The sequence below is a fragment of the Dreissena polymorpha genome, chromosome 13 (assembly GCF_020536995.1).
Source record: "Dreissena polymorpha isolate Duluth1 chromosome 13, UMN_Dpol_1.0, whole genome shotgun sequence".
Classification (NCBI taxonomy): Eukaryota; Metazoa; Mollusca; class Bivalvia; order Myida; family Dreissenidae; genus Dreissena; species Dreissena polymorpha.
Genome location: NC_068367.1, coordinates 53,528,098 through 53,549,555, shown reverse-complemented (window position 1 = coordinate 53,549,555; position 21,458 = coordinate 53,528,098). Strand labels below are relative to the sequence as shown.

The window sequence follows — 21,458 nt, the reverse complement described above, 5'->3', positions numbered from 1 at the left end:
ATCTATGAAAGTTGCCAAAAATCGCAACTACCTACCTACGACAGCATGGACCCTCAATAGGGATGTTTCCTAAATTAGCTTAATAGATCTGAAGACTTTTCCACTTGAATGAAACCATCCGCGAAAAAGCTAAAGTTTGTTTTCTCGTGCCTGTCTGTCCATATACCATTCCTTTCCACATGATATCTAGCTTGTATCGTGAAAATATATATGTAACATTAGTCCGTGAGTACCGTTAATAAGGAATGCCTTGTAAGTATGATGAACACAGTGAATTGATAATTGCTGTACGAGCATAAACTTTAATCCGTTAAGACAAAGATGTTAGCATGCAAACGTTTTCCAACCAGTTGATATTTTTAGGGGAAAGACATAGGGAACTCAGAAGATTAATATGTGTGGGAGCCATTTAATGTTTAACAATCGTCTCCTGTTTTAGTAACAAATAAATAGCTCAAGGAAAAAAGTAACGGAATGATCTTTAATATATTCAGAGGTTAATCCTGTGAAAGGATACTCGGAGATCGCAGTGGTGTAGTGGATATGGTGCCCGTCTAGCGATCGGGAGGTCACGGGTTCGGTCCCCACTGTGAGAGCGTTCTTTAGATTTTTCCCCTATAGACACCAAGTACTGGTTCTAGTCCCAGGAAACAGACTCGAGAGCGTTTCAAATAAACCTTAGGCTTTCTATGCAATTGAGCTAAAACAAATAGGATTAAACTAAGGATACTGTATTTAAAGTTTCATCAAGAGATACCATTTGTAACAACGGCAAAAACGTCATAAACCATCTAGAACATGATAACCTGATAATATGCACAGGCTCGCTCTTTAAGGATACTGCGTATTAAATTTAATCCCATTCAAATTATAAATTATCTCGTCTCGTTTGGAGACAAACAAACAAAGCGTTATTAATCTAAGGACAATAACTCTTGGAAAAAACTGGAAGCATAATGCCTAATAAAATGATGCTGTATATAACGATTGGTAAATTGTGGATTATTAGATTAATGAGAGGGCAATAATTCTGAGTGAATCTACCGGAGTGCGGCAATATGCGCATGTCCGCCCTACTGCATTGTGCAGTTTCAATACATTCGGACCATTGACAACATATCAGTTGTCACGTGTGATTTTGTGTTAGTTTTTAATGAGCTTTGAACAAACTATTGCGCGCACGCAAGCATACGAATAAATGAACACAATTACCGGTAATTACGATGTTACATGGCTGAAACCACGTTAGTTCAAAAATACGCTTAGCTTCTTGGTTGACCATTGCGGATCAGGCCGGAGCAAATCTTAGAGGGTTAGGGGACGAGTTTGGGTTAGGGTCAGCCTTAAACCTAACCATAACCCAGGGTTATCTCCCCTATGCCAGGCCTCGCTTGTTGTCCGCTTCAGCGATAACTATGAAAAATCAACGGAGCGAAACTACGGTACTGACAAATCTGCTTGTCGACCCTAAAAAGAAAGTGCATTAATTTACAAAGTTTTATCATTTTGAACTATACGTTCCTGAGATCTTGCACAGGTAGCACAAAAATATTAAGAAATTACATAATGATGAAATGTTCAAACATCCCTTAATTTATTTGGTTCGGAGCGACCTGTCAACGAAGCGCATGTCCAACATATTAGGATGCTGTACACCTAGGTTTATCTCTTCTGATCAATCATCTATAAGATGTGTGGCGAAAATAAAAAATGACATTAAAATGTAATCAAATGGAAAATGGATATTAAAAATATTATCAAATGGAAAATTAAGTACGGATGATTATTATATGAGATGTTGCACGGAAAGGAAGTATGACGGACGGACAATGACTTGGAACGGAAACAATACTCGTGAAAATTCGACCAACGCAAACTCGTTCATGCGCTGCCTCCTTTTAAGGATCATAAACATGAATAATCAATTTGGAATAAAAAAGGGCAAGGTTCTGCAAATACGAATCTGAGTGGGTAAGGGTAGTAGAAACTAGCAACCCTTTTTAAAGGACATATAAAAAGCATGTACCTCAAAATGCCAATGTTCACAAATTAATTCTCACGCTGTACTTTCTGCCGCTGGGATCTGTGGGGCGCAGAGGTGCGCCATTTGCCCGTACATGATGACGGTGGACTACTTCACAGATCCCAGCGGCAGAAAGTACAGCGTGAGAAACAATGTTGATTGCAAATCATCCAATCTTGTGTACGCAGTCAACTGTCGTCGCTGTCGCAAGTACGTGTATGTGGGAGAAATCGGCGGAACTCTGTACCAGCGACATCTGTTGAATCTGTCGCGTATTTGCACACAGCAAAGTGACCCGGTAGCTGAACATTTCTACACAGACGGACACTCCATGGACGATTTTCAAATAATGGGACTTGAAAAACTAAACGGGTCGGACGAGTATCGCAAGACCATTGAGCAATTATGGAAGGCAAAACGAAGGACATACCGACCATATGGCATCAACGTGCAAGAATAAACCGACATGAAAGGGCGCGAAAACAACGTTGACGCCGGAAATACACGACGTGATATCCGTACATATTTTAAACATCTTGAAATAAAAAATGGCCGCTGATGAAGACCGTGAGGTCGAAAGCTTCGGCATAAAATAAATACAGCGTTTTTGTTTATATATATATAATTTCACTGTATCTTCTAGATCCAACGTATTTCCGCCGTGTCTCTAACATAATGTTAGGGTAGTTTATGAATCCTTCTCGGATCCTACCCAAATACAACTATGATTTCATGTTTGTAAATAAATGTTCATGTAACTGTCCCTTCTATGTATGTAAAACTGTTCCAACATTGGAAGATGTGTTGCGGTAAAAGTGTGGGGCATATAACTGTGAATGAACCATCTTTTTTGGGGATGGGGATTTCACAGTATGTCTGCTTTATTCTGCACCGTAGCTAGGCGCACACGCCGAAGTCTCCAATATCTATATATATGTGTGTGTGTGTGTATATATATATATAGCAAGGTATTCAACTCAAAATCACCCGAAAAGGGGGTGCATCGCTTTTAACAACCATAAATTCATCAATTGTGCAGCGATTTGCATGAACCCGGTCTTATTCAACGCAGAAATGATTATTTTTTCTGGAAATGTACATATCTTGTAATATTTCTCCAAATGCTGGGTCAGATTTTAAGAAAAAACACGATACACAACTCGAGTGACCTACTTGACAGCGATCAGACCCGATTCATGAATGAAATCTTCAGGCGTAAAGACACACCTTCGCATTGGCCCAATTAAATTACTCGTGTGTTTAAAATGTCGGTTAGTTGAAATGTATGTAAACAAAGGTTTCAATAGGCGCTGGACAGTTAGCTTTGATGCATAATGTAACGGCAAGCACGGTAAGAATGTTTTTTTTTTCATACGTTTTATTGAACTATGGTATCGAGGTACGCGAACTTCGCAGGGAAAATGCCCTTTCCTCCGTGAAGATTTCAGTCTTAGATTGGGTCTGATCGATGTCAAGTAGGTTACGCGAGTTGTGTATCGTGTTATGTCTTAAAATTTGACCCAGCATTTGCAAGATATATACATTTCCAGAAAGGAAATCCATTTCTGAGTTGAATAAGACAAAGTTCGTGAAAATCGCTGCACAGTTGACGAAGTTATGGATGTTCAAAGCGATGCACCCCGTTTTCGGTGATTTTGAGTTGAATACCTTGTAATGTTTGATAGTGACAATTGTTTTCCAGAAAAGTTGATTTTTCGTTATCATTTGATTATTTATCATTCAAAATGATGTTTTCACTAATTATTATCATAGCCACACGCTAACCACCTGTGATAGGCCTTGGACTTAGAAATTGTCTTTATAATAATCGTTATACGGAGTTTTTTTTTACACAAGGCTACCTGACTTAGAGATGTAGTGAGGTAGAGTTTCGTTCCGGTCCATAGATTTTTGGCTATGTTATGGGCCTTGTTTTCTCTAAAATAGCTTCTGTGTGACTTTAAGGCGCAGTAGGTGCATTGTGTTTTACATAGCTTTTGTTTGACCTAAGCGGAGTTTGAGAGGAAAGTGGAATGTTGGGACATATATGCACACATGTTTTTTACATTTAGGTCTATCTGATTGTTTTACTTAGATCCTACCATCGATCATCATCAGGTCAACTGTTCCGTGAACCCAGGAACGCGTAAGAGCCACCATTCCCCTTGTGTTTTTAAGAAACCATCGGCTAATTGACAAAAACTCGAAAGTTATGCGAAAAAGCTGTCCTCGTGATTGTATCATAGATAACATGTTAAAACTTAACCAAACAGCACCCGATTGTATAAACGCTGGTTAAAGTTACCGCTCGGTAACATTCAAACCTTGGTAAGTTTGCGGTTATTCAGGTTTAGTAACCTTCAAGGTAACTCGATTGTATAAACACGATATACCGCAAAGTAACCTAACCGCGCATAGTGGAATTTAACCACCGGTAACTTTAACCAAAACATTCCCACAATGCATTTTCTGATGACGTAATTTTCGCGCGAAGTGTCACGCTAATAAACAGCGACATGTATTATTTTTTATCAAATTCATTTACAAATGAATTCACAATAAAATAAAGTGTACATTTTAACTATGAGCTCATCAAAATGACCAGGGACAAATTGATAATGATGTCGGGATATGCATCATTTAGCGGAATCCCTGGTGATTCCAAACTGCCAGAGAGTGCTTGCAAAGACGTCTATTCTTCTAGTTGTTCTAGATGTGACATAAAAAGTATGCATGGTCGTCGAAACATGCTAGCCTATTCTTCAAATTTGTCTTATATCCCGTTTTCATGAATGCGTTATAAAATAATACGGGAAATAATATCTTTCGCAAAATAACGGTTTTTACACATTCAAAGCACAAACTGAGTATATCATTAACTTACATCAGAAAATCACTCTGTCTGTAGTCCAATATTGCATATTGCAGTTGAGAAAAGTGCGAGTCTTTTTGACGATTTATTACAAACGCGACTTATTTCACATGTAAATGTACTGCATAACGAAATCTGAATTGTCAATTTATCACATTTTCCTTATTTCGTTCAATGTGCATTGTTTATAATCCATGCATATACTTTTGACATTTTAGAATGTGCAACAAGCCATACAAATATCGCACAGTTCATAAATAATCTGCACTATTTGCTTTCCGATTTAATTTACGTTAGGCATAGAGATGTGTAAAGTCACTCTGGATCAGCAGACGATTTATTTCATAAATCAATCTCTGGGTTAATGGTCGCCATGTTTCGAACTACTTTCAAAAGTACAACAACAACAATAACAGTAGAAGACAATTTTAATTATGAAAAGTTGAAAAATTGAGTACATGTGTCACGGTTGTTGAGTGAAATAGTGTTATTTTCAACTGTGTATGAAGCATGAGAACTGGTAGTTGAATAACCGAATTGTTGGTGGAAATGGAATTTAGAAATATATCTAATAATTCATCATCGTTTAGAATAATCATCAGCATCATTTCTGTGGAACATTGCACTATTAAAAAAACAAGTGTTTCATGGATATGGTGCTTTTGACATAGTTCACTAACCATCAAGACTGAAATGATTCATGCACACAGGTAAAGTAAATAATTGAATTTGTGCAGAATGTTTATTTTTTACAAATTATTATTTAATTTGACTAGTTCTGGCTACCATAACTTTAAATGTCGCTTTTTATGATTTTTGACTGGCGCGACTTTACAGGTCTGTCAATACTATATAAACTGTACGCTGAAGTTTCTTTACCTACAATTTGACCAATTTATTTTAGATTGATAAATGCACTGAAACTCAAAGTCTAAAGCTTAGTAAGACACTTAAGCCAGTTTTCTGAGAAGAAACAATACTTGTTCAGAGTATAGCAGGCTCATGCGGCCTCTGCCCTGGTTTATTTATTTGGCCTCGGTCTTTAACCTGGGTCGCTTTGATTTCAGGTGTTTAGCCCCCATATCAACAAGGCTCTCGACCTTCTCACTATATTTAGTTATTCATATTGTTTAAAGATTTTGAGAACCCTCACTCGGTGCCAGTGGGGATAAAACAGGGACCTTCTTATAGCTAGATGAATGCATAAAATATGCCAGCAACACTTTATAATCAATAACTTTATAATTGATGATTCTGTTCTTTTAACTACATTACTAATTTACCAAAACAATGTGAAACACATTTTTATGCACCCAAAGGAGGGCATATAGTGATCGCATTGTCCGTCTGTCTATCCGTCACACTTTGCATTTAGGTTTCGAAAAAATGCTCATAACTTCTATGTCGCTTCAGATGTAACATTCATATTTGGTATGCATGTGTATATGGACAAGGCCTTCCCATACACACACAAATTTCGACCCCTTTGACCTTGAACTTAGGGTCGGCTTTTAGGTTTTGAAAAATGCTCATAACTTCTATTAAAGCGTTTATCGGGGGCGTATGTCATCCTACGGAGACAGCTCTTGATTTTGCTACTGTCCTCTGCACAAACCATGATATATCTGCATATATGCATCCAACCAAATCAGTAAAACTATTTGTCACTTAATTACAGTAAACTTATTGCATGTTAACTTTTCAACAATATATATATACATGTATATATAATTATATATAACAGATCTTGAAAAACACTCACATCGAACTTCAAATTGTTTTAGTAAATTATAGGCTTTAATTGGTATTGTGACATTGACACCACTCATGCATGCGACTATACAATTATACAACTATGGAGCACATTATTTATGAGAAATTCCAATACATCAACATATCGTCTCAGATTTAAGGCAGATAATCTAGTGCTTTTTTGCTGCCATTTTTACTATTACACATTTTTTCATTTTATGTTATGATGCATTGATCTTGTTTCTAAATTAACCAACCAATCATGTTAAACTTTTGAAGAAAGATGTTTTCTGATAAATATAGGAAATATAATCACTACAAAGTGAACAAAATTCATTTGAATATTGTGACCAACAAAGATTTGCCAAAGAGCAATTCAGATCATAATTTAAATTAAATACAAGTAATATGAAAGTCTGCCTATTGGATCCCAGTAAAGACTTATTTGTCAAATCTGCACATTAATTTTCCCTTAGCCATGTAGAATTGGGGACTAAATACCATCAAGTCATGTAAAAAGGAGCAGGGTATAGCACGCTGCTATTGATCTCTTGAGCTTTTACATGAATTTTACGGGTAATTTTCATACAACAAATGATATTATGTAGTGTAATGATAAAGCATTATGAGCACAAATTATATCTCTTACTAGTGGTGCAAAAATCATTTAAGTGTCACATTTCAAAAGAAAATTTATATAAAAAGGTATTATTAATTGTTAAAACGTTATAAAAGGTTTTTTCAATTCACTAAAGCATTTAATTACAAGAACAAGTGCATTTTATGTCCATTACAATACATGTAACAGTATTGGCATTGTATTTATCTGCATTTGATGTGCATTTAATACACTTAAAAATGCAGACAAGACACACTTCTAACAGAAACAAATGTATTTTTTTCTGCATTTTTCAAGCATTAATACTCTTCAAGTGTATTTTTTATCATCCCAAATACACTTTACCAAGAAAAAGGTATGTTAAAATGCATTTTTAGTTTGTTTTAAGTATATTTTCAAATGCATTAAGACACTCTTTTCTTTTGCAAAAAATGTTGAACAAAAACTTGAAAATATTTAATATACTAAAGTGTAGTAATAATTAAAGTTTTGTATGAGCATCAAAAACAGTGTCAAATTCATACCAGTGCCTATTTAGTAGCAGTAGGCTTTATATGGTCTACTTGTGGTAGAAATAATGCATTTTGTATAATACATCATACATAAATTAAAAAATATAGCTGCCCATACAGTTCAATACAATGTTCAATTAACTACACTATGCAAAGTTGAAATATGACATCAAGCTTGGAATAATCTTTTCAATAATGAATAATATGCTGTTTTAATTTATAAGTGAAATAGACACTTGCATATAAAAACTGATTTTAAATCAAAACTAAATGTTTAATTTGATTTTTAGCTCCACTGGCCAAAGGTCCTGTGTCCATCGTGCATCCATGCATAAACTTTTCCTTTAAACATCTTCTCCTAAACTACTGGTCCAATTCTGATGAAATTTCTTAGGAATGTTCCTGGGGTGTACCTCTTTCAAATTTGTTCAAATTATGCCCCTGGGGTCAAATTTGACTCTGCCCTGGGGGTCACAAAATTGAAAATTTGCTTAAATACAATGTAAGGCCTATTTTGTGAAAACTTTCAAAATCTCCCGTCCATAACCATTGGGCCTAGGGCTATCAAATTTGGTATGTAGAGACATCTAATAGTCCTCTACCAAATTTGTTCAAATTATACCCCTGGGGTCAAATTTGACCCTGCCCCGGGGGTCACAAAATTGAACATATGCTTATATAGGGTATATTTTGTGAAAACTTTACAAATCTTCTCGTCCATAACCATTGGGCTACCAAATTTGGTATGTAGTGGCATCTTATAGTCCTCTACCAAGTTTGTTCAAATTATGCCCCTGGGGTCAAGTTTGACCCTGCCCCGAGGGTCACAAAATTGAACATATGCTTATATAAGGCCTATTTTGTGAAAACTTCAAAAAATTTCTTGTCAATAACAATCCGGCCTAGGGCTATCAAATTTGGTATATAGTGACATCTAATAGTCCTCTACCAAATTTGTTCAAATTTAATCCCTAGGGTCAAATTTGACCCTGCCCCGGGGGTCACAAAATTGAACATATGCTTATATAATGCCTATTTTGTGATAACTAAAAAAAAAATCTTGTCCATAACCATTAGGCCTAGGGCTAAACAATTTGGTATGTAGTGACATTGTATAGTCCTCTACTTAGTTTGTTCAAATTATGCCCCAGGGGTCAAATTTGACCCTGCCCCGGTGGCCACAAAATCAATTATATGCTTATATAGTGCCTATTTTGTGAAAATTTTAAAACTCTTCTTGTACTTAACCATAAGGCATAGGGCTACCAAATTTGGTATGTAGTGACATGTTATAGTTCTCTACCAAGTTTGTTCAAATTATGCCCCTTTGGTCAAATTTGACCCTGCCCGGGGTCACAAAACTGAACATACGCTTATATGGGGCCTATTTTGTGAAAACTTTAAAAATCTTGTTGTCCATAACCATTGGGCCTAGGGCTACCAAATTTGGTATGTAGTGACATCTATTAAACCTCTACCAAATTTGTTCAAATAATGCCTCTGGGGTCAACTTTGACCCTGCCCCGGGGGGGGTCACAAAATTGAATAAACGCTTTTAAAGCGCCGATTTGTGAAATCTTTAAAAATCTTCTTGTCGAAAACCATTTGGACTATGGCTACCAAATTTGGTATGCAGTAACATCTTATAGTCCTCTACCAAGTTTGTTCAAATTATGCCCTTTGGGTCAAATTTGATCCTGACCCGCATGTCACAAAATTGAACATTATATACGCTTATATCTTGCTTATTTTGTGAAAACTTTAAAAATATTCTTGTCCTTAACTCTAGGACCTAGGGCTACCACATTTTGTATGTAGTGAGATATAGTAGTCCTCTACAAAGTTTTCTCAAATTATGCCCCTGGGGTAAAATTTGACCCAGCCCAGAAGGTCACAAAAGTGTACATGTGCTTAAAAAGGGCCTATATTTAAGTATTTGCACATGCAGAGAAATTTGTTTCAGCTTTTTTTCAGCAGTGGAGTGATACAGGGCCATCATGGCCCTCTTGTTTAAATACTCAAAAAATGAAACCGTGTTCATGCTTGCATGAACACAGTTTATAAATGCTGTCAGAATTATAAAATATGCAATTACTATAAATACAAATGCCAGGGAAAAGTGCTTTTTGTACTAAAAAATTTGAATGAATATTACAATAATACATTCTGAATACTTTAGTATGTAATTAACAGTTTTTGTCTGAGAAAATCACTAAATTTTATATATTTATTCAAATTCACATAAATCATATTTCAAAAACACATCATTACTTCAAATCCTTTCACACAATACTGAAAAAAATGCACAGTTTCTGATTGTTATTGATTCTTTATTAATTTATACATGTACCATTTTTTAATCTTGATGCATCCTCAATTGTATAATGCACATCTTAATCTGTTTTAACAATTATAATATAAAGATTAAGGCTGACTCAGTAAAATAATAATCCATGATTTCTGCAGTACTTGCAGACAAAATAGGAATACTGCTGTGATATTATCTATCTATCTAATGGGATATTAATTTGGCTTCAATAGAAAAAAATCAAAGCATACACATGTATAAAATGTGTATGTATATATTAGTTAAACTTAAATTGATTGACCATCGATAAAAAGATATTATAATATATGTATGTTTATATATATCCTTGTAAAACTAAAAATTAAATATGTATTTTCTATTACATCATTTAGGACTTTTATTTTCAGACAAAGTAGAGTGAAGCTTAAAACAGTATCCAATTCATTTTTATGGTCAGCCATAATTGTCACAATCAAGTGGTCTTTTTACACTGTAGTTTTCTCACTGACTATGGGTTTGTTCTGAGAATGAGCCACACAAAGTATCGTTGGGGAGATGAGTTGTCAATTTTATGTTTATCAGTCTTTCATAATCCAGTATACCTGTAAAAAGGGAATTTGTAACGAATAATCACACAATATACACAATTAAAATTGTATGCATTTATATTTATTTAGTACTGCACATTAATCATTTTCCAAAAATATGTAGCAACATAACATTATATAATGCTGCAATACTAAAGTAATTTACTAATTAAAGGTCGCTGATGTGTAATGGATGTGGTGTCCACCTAATGATCTGGAGGTCACTGGTTTGATCCCCAGTGTGGGAGCATTCTTAAGAAATCTCCAAGAGACACCCAAGTACTGGTTCTAGGCCCAGGAAATGAACTCAAGAGCATTTCACATACATGTACGTAGTTAGTACTTTAAATTTAATCGAACTAAAAATGGGTTAAAACTAACAACTGAAACCCTTATTAATACATTTTATTTTGAATCAAGCAAATGTGCAAATTCATTAAAAATAATGAGTAAAATTTAAAAATTCTACTTTAAAGTAATCATGATAATTTAGATCATTTTCAGAATATTTAATGATGATAATGATACAATTATATATTCCCTAAATGATAAAAATAAAACATGTAATGTTAATTTATGGAAAAAACGTTGTAATTTTATCAATATCATGGTAATTACAACTAGATACAGGCAATTAGATCCGAAACGTGCATTAATTATATTAACCCATTCATGCCTAGCGTCCTGAAAAAAAGGACATTGCAAACAGCGTAGACCCAGATGAGACGCCGCATAATGCGGCGTCTCATCTGGGTCTGCGCTGTTTGCTTACAGAAATTTCTGTAAGAAATATTCTAAATATAGAAATAAATATACCAGACACCCCTACTTTTGGAAATAAATTGATCCAATTTAGAAGGATGGGAGAATCCACTGGGCATAAATGGGTTAATGAACAACCCAGACATTTGTAGTGATTTATGGTCACTATTTGATTAACGTTCTATACATGACCTGTCATAAAAGGTATTTTTTAGCCAGTACTACAATCGGCAATGATAGTCTGTATTGCATACATATTCCAACGTCTATTATCGATTCGCTTCGTCAAACTGAACAAATATTTAATGTTTACATCGCGAAACGTGATGCATCCAGTTTCACTTTCGGTTTGGTTGGTTTTGTAAACACCGTAATTTCATCTTAAAAATTGGATGATAGGGTGATTAAATAATACTGGAAAAGTAAATCACTTGGATAATAGGTCAAAATGCAACACAAATGAATGTTAATAGTGCTCTTAATATCAAAGTTTCGGTAAAAAGTTTGGCGCTAGTTCAACGCGCATGTATACAGCCTCATAACAATAGACTGACAACCTTTTGGGTAGTAAAGTAGTAATACAAGGCAATATGGCGACCGTTAGCCACGAGGCCTATCTTACGGAGGAATCCGAGATAGCCGATGTATCACGATTGGTGTAAAGTATAAGATGGTAAAAATAGCCCCACACTGGAATTCGGAATGTCCCATTTTGTACAATGCATTCATTTATCTGTTGTGTAACGGGATGTTTTCCATTCTTTGTTTATTAAAATATTAAATTATTTTCTTGTACAATAAGAGAATTTACCATAGACAAATTAAACATTGTTCAAGTTTAAATATATATTTGTATGCAGAGATCTGCAAATGCAACTCAGTTCACCAATGGCTATTATTTGAGCCGCGTTCTGACGAATCTTGGCTTAATGCATGTGCGTAAAGTGTCGTCCCAGATTAGTCTGTGCAGTCCACACAATCTATTCAGGGACTACACTTTCCGATTTTCTGGTATTTTTATTTTCAAGGAAGTCCCTCATAACCGAAAATCAAGTTTAGGCGGAAAGTGTCGTCCCTGATTAGCCTGTGCCGACTGCACAGGCTAATCTGGGATGACACTTTGCGCACATGCATTAAGCCCAATTTTCTCAGAACAAGGCTCATTTTATAAACTGCTCCGGTTCATTTTAACAGCAGTAATGTACATAGAGTACATGACGTGGCGTGTGACGAAGAAGAACGTTTATTGAGTTATTAAACTTATTTGAATATAGCGATAGGATGGCATAAGGGTCTGTATTTTACTATGCTAAAATAATTATTAAAGACCCTAGATGCAAAATCGTCAATTATTAAATTAAATGGATTATTTATGGATTTTAAAGGATTGTTATAGGTAAGATACTAGTTCGAACGTGTTTTGTTTTTTGTTTGTACTTTTGTCGTTCCCTGTTCTCGGAGAAATGATTTTAACATGGGCGCCATTGATGCATCGGATCACACACGGCATACCCATTACAGAATATAAAAAACACGTTCTGTGCGTCCTTAAATTCGTCGTCCGAAGTCGGAAATCGTATTGCCCTGTAAATTAAGTCAAATAAAGTGTCAGTCGCTGCAATTTGTTGTTTACTCGTCGAAATTGTGAAGGTCGTCGATGGTTAACTTTTATTATGTCGCGCGCCGCGGCCATTTTGTGTAGGTTAACTCTCGGTTACTTGTACTTACCCACCTAGGGAAGCAGGGTATGTTTTGACTGGGTTTTAACCGATCGGTATAACTAACCAAATTTTATACAAACGCTTACCGACCAGTAACCAACAAGTTACCGACTTTTAACCGCCGGTATGTGTTTAACCGCCGGTTTAACTGTTTATACAATCGGGTGCAGGTCGTATTCAAATGAACAGCAACGCAAAGAGAATTTACATAAAAATGAAAAACTTAAGAAATCTTTCTTAATCCCTCGGCCACGGTAATTTATTTATGAAATGGTAATGTTTAATACAAAATTAACTCCTATTTTACATGATTTTACATGCTGAATTCCTATCAGTAATTGGCTCACTAGCGATATACCATTGGTCCATTTAGTGCTCAACAGCGATCCACCATTGATCCATTTAGTGCTCAACAATGCCCAAATATTTGTCCATTTAGTGCCCAACAGCGATCAGCCATTAGTCCTTTTTGTCCTCTATATCGCCTAATCATTGGTCCATTTAGTGCTTAACAGCTCTCAAACATTGGTCCATTAAGTGCTCAACATCGCCCAAACATTGGTCCATTTAGTGCTCAACAGCAATCCACCATTGGTCCATTTAGTGCTCAAAACCGCCCAAACATGGGTCCATTTAGTGCTCAACAGCGACCCACCATTGGTCAATTTAGTTCTCAAAATCGCCCAAACATTGGTCCATTTTGTGCTCAACAGCGATCCACCATTGGTCCATTTAGGACTCATCAGCGCTCAAACATTGGTCTATTTAGTGCTTAACAGCGATCCACCATTGGTCCATTTAGTGCCCAACAGCGCTCAAACATTGGTCCATTTAGTGTTCAACAGCGTTCAAACATTGATCTTTTGTCCAAATGATAAACTTAGTGTAACCACATGTGGTTATCGTGTGGCTATGATATTAATTAGACAAAAAAACATCATTTTGAATGAAAAATAACCAAATTATTACGAAAAATCACCTGTGAGTGAACGTGCATTTATTTTATTTATTTATACGGAAACAGAAACGACAATGATGTTATTAAAATTAATATAAGTACACACATGACCATTCAGAATTATTATTGTTTAGTTCGAACAACTATCTGTTAACACCAAACATTACAATACCAAGTCGTATTTACCTCAATGTGCAATACTAAAATAAGGAAAACAGCAAAACAGATGAGATTCGAGCCTGCCGGGCAGTTCGGCTCACTTGCCTACCAAAGTTTTGCACCCCGGCGGAGTGCGTTTGATTTACTTTAAGTAAGATGTCTGCAGTTTTATTAAGTGTTTTAGACGCGAAGAGGTCGTTTTTTCCTATTAAAACAATATTCTTGGTACTATTTGTATCTTGGCATCGAAATTACTTTCACATTTCAGTATTTCAGAATCAGATAAATGACAAAATATGTGCAACACATGTTTGAAAAAAGAAAACGACAACGATACAATTATGCAAACAATAAAGTGTATCGTAACATATTGTGAAACATCCGCGTTTTTGAAATCATATTTCAAATCCTATTGATATAAATAAATGGAAAAAATAAAATTGACAAATGCAATTGGCTTATTATTTCAATATTTGCAAAAAGACCCTTTTGATGTAAATATCAGATGGTAGAAATAAGCGATTACATGTGATGCGAATTGACATTCTTTTAAATTAGCAATATGCAAGCATCCGCCTTCTTAGCTTTGATGTGTTTGTTTTTTTAAATAAATAAAAATACTGTACTTTTGTTTAAAAAATCTAAATGAAAATTGCTTGAAGTTATTGAGCATAATCATCATCACCATCATCATCACCACCAGTCCACCACCATCATCATCATGCTTGTTGTGTATCCGGATTCAAATCCCAGGTCAGATCGTCGACGAGTAGGTCACGCGAGTTGCGTATCGTGTTTTTTTCTAAAAGTCTGACCCAACATTAGTTACAATATTGCAATATATGTACATTAATTGAAGGGAAATTCATTTCTGCGTTGAGCGTATTCGCACTGCATAGCAATGTATATTATACTGTAATTTGTAACTTTAGCACAACACATCTGCCAAATGGAATATAACGCGGATTATGGCTTTAATGTTATTATTTTTTGATTACATAACTCAGACCTCGATGCCATTTTGGATACCATATACACATGTACTAGGATCAAACTCGCCGCTACATTTACGCACGCAAGCTAACTATAAATGTATCCGTTAACAATATAATAACTGTTATTTGACATTTAATGGAAGAATCATCACTCTGTATTCGTTCATATAAATGCCCTTACCGATAATTATATATATTCTTATAGCCAATCGCATCGTGTGGTTCGGCCAATAGGAACGGGTTTTAATTGGTTCAAAGTGACTTATGTATAAACGTACACAATCATTCTGTACAACGTTGCTGTTTACTACTCAACCGTGAACATTTCATTCATCTTTTTAAAATTTACATACGAACATATGAATAATTTGTTTCTATAATTTAATTTATGTAACCTTTAGAAGTAATAAAAATAAATTATTTATAGACGAATCAAACTAAATAACCTGCTGTGAAATTAGTTTTGTTTTAAATAATGAAATTAACTCTCAACGCCACACGTTTGCAATATTACCCAACGAAAATGCAACCTTAAATAAACCCTTTAGTGAACGATACAACTGCAAAGTTTATGTTGCAGATATTTTGATAAAAAAAATCATATATTAAATAATTTCATGCCGGTGTATTTATTCGTCGAGTTTGCTTGCGGACAGCTCGATGTAGCAGGCACACTTTTCAAGAGTGTATGCCTGCGTGCGTGCGTTCGAACTTGTCCCGACTGTAATTTTCATGAAACATGCAATTTTATTATTATTTAACGCAAAATGATCACCATAATGAAACGAGCTGGCGCGTGTAACAGCCGTTAATCTACTGCAAAGGTCCATTCCCCACTTATAACCTTCCACAAGGGAATAGCAATAAGAGACGGCGTGTTTAACACATTTTCCCTACCGCTAACGTTAATGTCAACTTAGGGATAAAACGTCATATTAAGCTATTAAACTGCTTGTTGGCTAACCTTTATTTGCAAACAATAAATTCGCCATAACAAGCGTGATGAGAAATGGGAGGCGGAAAACTACAATGGGCGAGGCATGGTATGGTATTGCGCAAGGGGGGGGGTTAGAGGGTTAGGGTTAGGGTTTGGGTTAGTGTTAGGGGTCGGGTTAGGGTTTGGGTTAGCCTAAACCCAACCCTAACCCTAACCCGACCCCTAATCCTAACCCTTACCCTAACCCTTTTTTGGGGTTATCACCCCTGACCATGCCTCGCCCGTTGTAGTTTTCCGCCTCCCGATGAGAAATGTTTTCTCGAGATTGCGATCATGTGTTTAAATTCATTTTGATGTTTATAAGTTTCTACCATCTATGACGTAGCAGCTTTAAAACCCTTTCCAGCTCGTTTGGTTTAATATTGGATTTCGTTTAATTACTTATCACATTTTATTTTTGTATCAGTCGCACAGTTGTTAAAATCGTCAGCCTTTAACGTGACATTTCGAGGTAAAATAAAGTATAATATTTAGTGATTCTGCAGATTAATGTTAGAATGACTAACATTTGTGGAAAAAAAACCCACCAACAATAGACACTTAAATTTAGCCTCATGGACATCAAAATCTCATAGCGTTTGTTTGGTTGATGAAGTTGTCATACAAACGCGTAAACATAGTTTCAGTTTGTTTGTGAGAATCTCAACAATTCAGAATCAACATTTCAACATTTATTTAATTCATAAAAAACGAGTTTTGAAGTTTCGAAATAATATATCATGTTTTTAATTATTTAATTGTAGGTGTAATACATATAAGCTGCGGTACTATATTATTTTATAATACAAGTAATGCTAAAAAAGCGCAATATTAATAATATTTAAAAGCCCAAAGTATCCTGGATGGAAATCAAATCAAATCATCTGTCAAATTTGCAATTATATGTTAAAAGAGTATGGTCGTTTGATGTTGTTTTCATGCTTTACCGTGAGGTGACTTTGCGTAATTCGATTTATTTTGAATCCGGATTTGTAACAACCTGCAATTTTGAATTTATATCCTTATTAATATCGAAAACAGTCTGACCGCAGGACACTCGATTAGGCAAAAATTGCAGTTATTGAAATAATAAAAAATTATAAATGAAAATAATCAAAATCGTGCGCATGTCTACCTAGAAGCATACGTTTGAGTCAAACAGTTTTGATGCACAGGAATAAAAGATGCAACCCATTGATGCGAATGCATTTCTATGGTTTTGTTAAACAGTTATTGTATGATATTTGTCTATTTAAAAAAGAGCAGAAAACCACATTAAGGGTCCGATGAAAAATTATGACCAGCCGGGAAGCCTTGTATTGAATATGGACGAAAGCCGAATGCAGTTTTGGGCTACCTGGCTTACCACTTTGTGTATTAAGCTTTTCTGCCCGAAGTGGGATTTGTAAAAATATCATATCTTGCAGCAAACATTTTGAACCAGTCTGTTAACTGGTGTATTAAATGATAGTAAAAATAAAAAAGAGTAAACACGTCCATTCATTGCGAATATCAAAATTATCCCGTCCTTATAATGATAGAAAACGTAATTACTTTCAAACATATTTTGAACGATTCGCGTTGACTATGAACTTTCAAACATGTTGAAATATTATCAAACCCCTTTGCGCAATTAAACGATTCAATACAAACCGTGTAATTCTGAATATCAATGCTTGGTTTAACATGATTAAAGGGGCCTTTTCACAGATTTTGGCATGTTTTGAAGTTATTCATTAAATGCTTTATATTGATAAATGTAAACATTGGATCGTAAGATCTCCAGTAAAAATCAAAAATAAAATTAAAAAAAGGAAAAAAAACATTGCCTGGAGCAGGTTTCGAACCAGTGACCCCTGGAGTCCTGCCTGAGTGCTGAAGTAAAAATGCTTTAGCCCTTACGGCTAATCTGCCAAGTATACATACTTTATGTACTTTATACCTTATATAGGGAATCTTCATAGTTTCACAAAATTTAACGACAACAACAGAACTCTCCAAATTATTCAATCGTTTCGCGTTGCAACGCTTTATAATTTTTAGGTTTTAAAATCGTCAAAAGATGCATATAATGGCTATATTAGACCATGGTAAATGTTCAGTATTACTGTTTCCTCACAAATATCATAACTAAAACGAAAATTTGCGAATCTGAAACAACTTTTTTCAATTTTGTCAATTTACCAAACCGTGAAAAGATCCCTTTTAGTGAATAAAACGAACTATTCCGGGCACGATTGCTTTCGTTCATAAATGATGAGATACATGTTGTTCATACTAGTAAGTACTTTATGACAGTTTGTAAATACAAACTATTTGTTTCATAAATTTATGCAAAATTCGACATTCTCAACTGCAGCATTGCTATAAAACATAAATTTTTACAAAAGTGGGTGCCCTTGCAAGTGAGCCTGGAGCTTAATATTTGTGCTGTGAGACTTATTTTGTTATTTTTCGATTAAGGAAACATCAAAGGATATTTCTATATACCCAAATTTGTACTTTCATTCTGACGGTATTTTTGAAGATGACTTATGAGTTGAGATTGATTTTTTTTGTTTTCTAAACAAAAGATAACAACACTTGTGTTCTTATATGTCCCTTATTATACATGGCACATCTAATTCACTATCATAAATGCATATTTAACGCAATCTCATATAAATATATAAAAATTAAGTCTTGCTTGATCAACATTTACTTTCATAAGAGTGAAGTTTGTGTTGACATTTTTATGAACAGAAAATGGGGAATACATTGAACATTTAAATTTGGAATGTTTAAGAATCTTTATTGTTCGGTATTTTTTCTACATTTTCTTCAACTTTGATTTTGGGTCAAGAATACCATAGTAATAGGAAATATGCGAAGACAGAACCTACACTCAAACGGTAGTATTACAGTTCTAACACTTTAATGAATTGTGTTAGTCTGTGCTTATCTCTATATACATTGAGTTAATTGAATTTAAACGATGATGTAACGATTCGCCCCTCTATTGCAACGCCCCGTGTTCAATACAATTTTGCCCCATAATTGGACGTGGTAGGAGTCGGTTAGAATGCGATATTGTGTTGTTTAACATTTACGTTTATGGTGTAATAAGATGAGGATTCATACTTTTACATTACATCAACATGGTTTTTTAAACGTAAATGTCATATGCATCTGAATTATTACACCTGTCATATACTTATAAAGAACATAAATAGTATCACATAAAAGCATTTCGTCGGAACGTTTTGATCATTTCTATGTATAACATGTACACATAGTTTTAATCAATTGCATTCATTTCCAGCATGGGATGTACTGGTTAATATTAATATTCAGGTGTTGTTTCTAACTTGACAGTATGATAAGTATGAAGATACTCATTGAACTTGAATAAACAAGTCATTAGTTGGATAAACACTAAAATATTGTGCTCATTCATCTATGACAGTTTTTTAGCCCCAAACTTTGATCACACTTTGTCCATGCTTCACTGTTACATAAAGGCTATGATATTTGGGATAATTTGAGCAGTAATACATACGAGGATACTTCAGATGATTTTAATAATCACCTAAAATATTTTTTATAATCTCTCACGATGTTTATTCGACACTCTTTAGGCCACAACAAATTAATTAAATATTCGTCTGATTTGCCGCACCTAAAATTCTTAAAACGAAATAAAAATATTTTTATTTTTATTTTCGCACGCAGCAAAATTTTAATGCGCACATATTTGTTTAATGATTTGGTTTAATTAACCTACGTATTTTATAACATAGACTGTTATAACGCTTTGCGTTAATAGCTTGGTTTACGGTAAAAAATGGTGGCATTTGTCTGTCTAGTCGTGTCTTTCAAGGACACAAATGGAAATGTAATTTTTCCTCCGGTGGCGATGACTTAAGTTATTTATTTTTCTCAGCCGCATCTATTACAGGTTGTGAAATGTCGCCAGGATGCGTCCGTTTGGTAAAAGTCTGTAATATACTTGGTGGTATAATTGATAGAATTAAAACAACCAGCATTGACATGCAACTGAGTGTTGCCATTGAACTGCAAAAAGAATGTCGAGTATACTTTAAATTCTAAACGCCTCCCATTTACTAGTTCAACTTGTGACTCAAAGTGTTGATGGTTAAGTATATTGTTTACATTATGCCAAACAACATGAAGTTAACATATGTCATGTAAGTGCAAAAGTGAAGAAACTTTCTGGACCTCAGCCATTTTACTGGAATTTGATTGGCTTTTGTTTTATATTCAAATACAAAACTGTTACTTTCCATTTCTTATTGTTCTTTCGTTAGGAAATTATTGGGTTTTTTACTTTACAAAAAATAAACTTTTCATTTCTCATTTTATCATTGCTAAACTAACAAAAGAAATGCATTCGAGAATTGTATAGTACCATAACCTATGATATTCAGAACTAATACAGATTCAAGATATTTCTTATGCTTTATGTTTATTGTATTATTTATTCTTTCATGTTATTTACTTTTCATTGACATAAGACTGGGCTTTTAATATAACTTTGATAATGAAAACTACAGTGTACCACTTAAACATTAAGTAGTCACTACCTGGTGTGAATAACCAGAACAACTATAAGAGCATATTTTGTTTTCTTTTAAAAAACATTCGACTAGAGTTTTAACATATTTATTACATTTATTACGTAATGATCTTTTGCTGGTATTTGGCAGATATGGTGCATTTATTTCGCAAAATATCAATTTACATAGAAAATATATGTATTTTGTATTGTTCGCTTTTCGCCCGCCTGTGATTTTTAAAAGGACAGAATACAAATTAATTTATTTGTATTTCGCTCGCTCGCTCCATTTTTTTGGAGGGGGGGGGGAAGGAGGAGGGGGGGGGGGGGGGCTAAAATCCGTAGAACAAATCTTTATTTTGTTGTGGTCTTACGTACGTTCAAAAAATTTGAATTTGTAATTACTGTCGCATCGGGAACATTGAAGTTTTTGAATACGGTATTTGTGTTTGGTTACGTCCGCACTTTCATATAGTATACGCATAACATTTTTAATAGAGATAAGAGTAAATCTTAGAATTGTACGTTTGATTTGACACAACCCATAGTAACTTAAGTTATGAATTAAGTGAAACGCATGCTTTGCCATGCATATATCCGCGTATTGACGCTATTCGCAGATTATTTATCACGGCCTTGTTTATTTGTTTGTTTAGTTC

The 21,458-nt window shown here is 34.7% G+C and overlaps 1 long non-coding RNA gene across 1 annotated transcript; it reads right to left on the bottom strand.

Annotated features, from left to right (window-relative positions):
* Positions 1-9,991: 9,991 nt before the first annotated feature.
* LOC127856376 (uncharacterized) lies at positions 9,992-11,893 on the bottom strand. The gene is made up of 2 exons (XR_008037989.1): positions 11,628-11,893; positions 9,992-10,688 (listed from the first exon to the last, which is right to left on the bottom strand). It is a non-coding gene; the product is annotated as an uncharacterized LOC127856376 (long non-coding RNA).
* Positions 11,894-21,458: the final 9,565 nt, after the last annotated feature.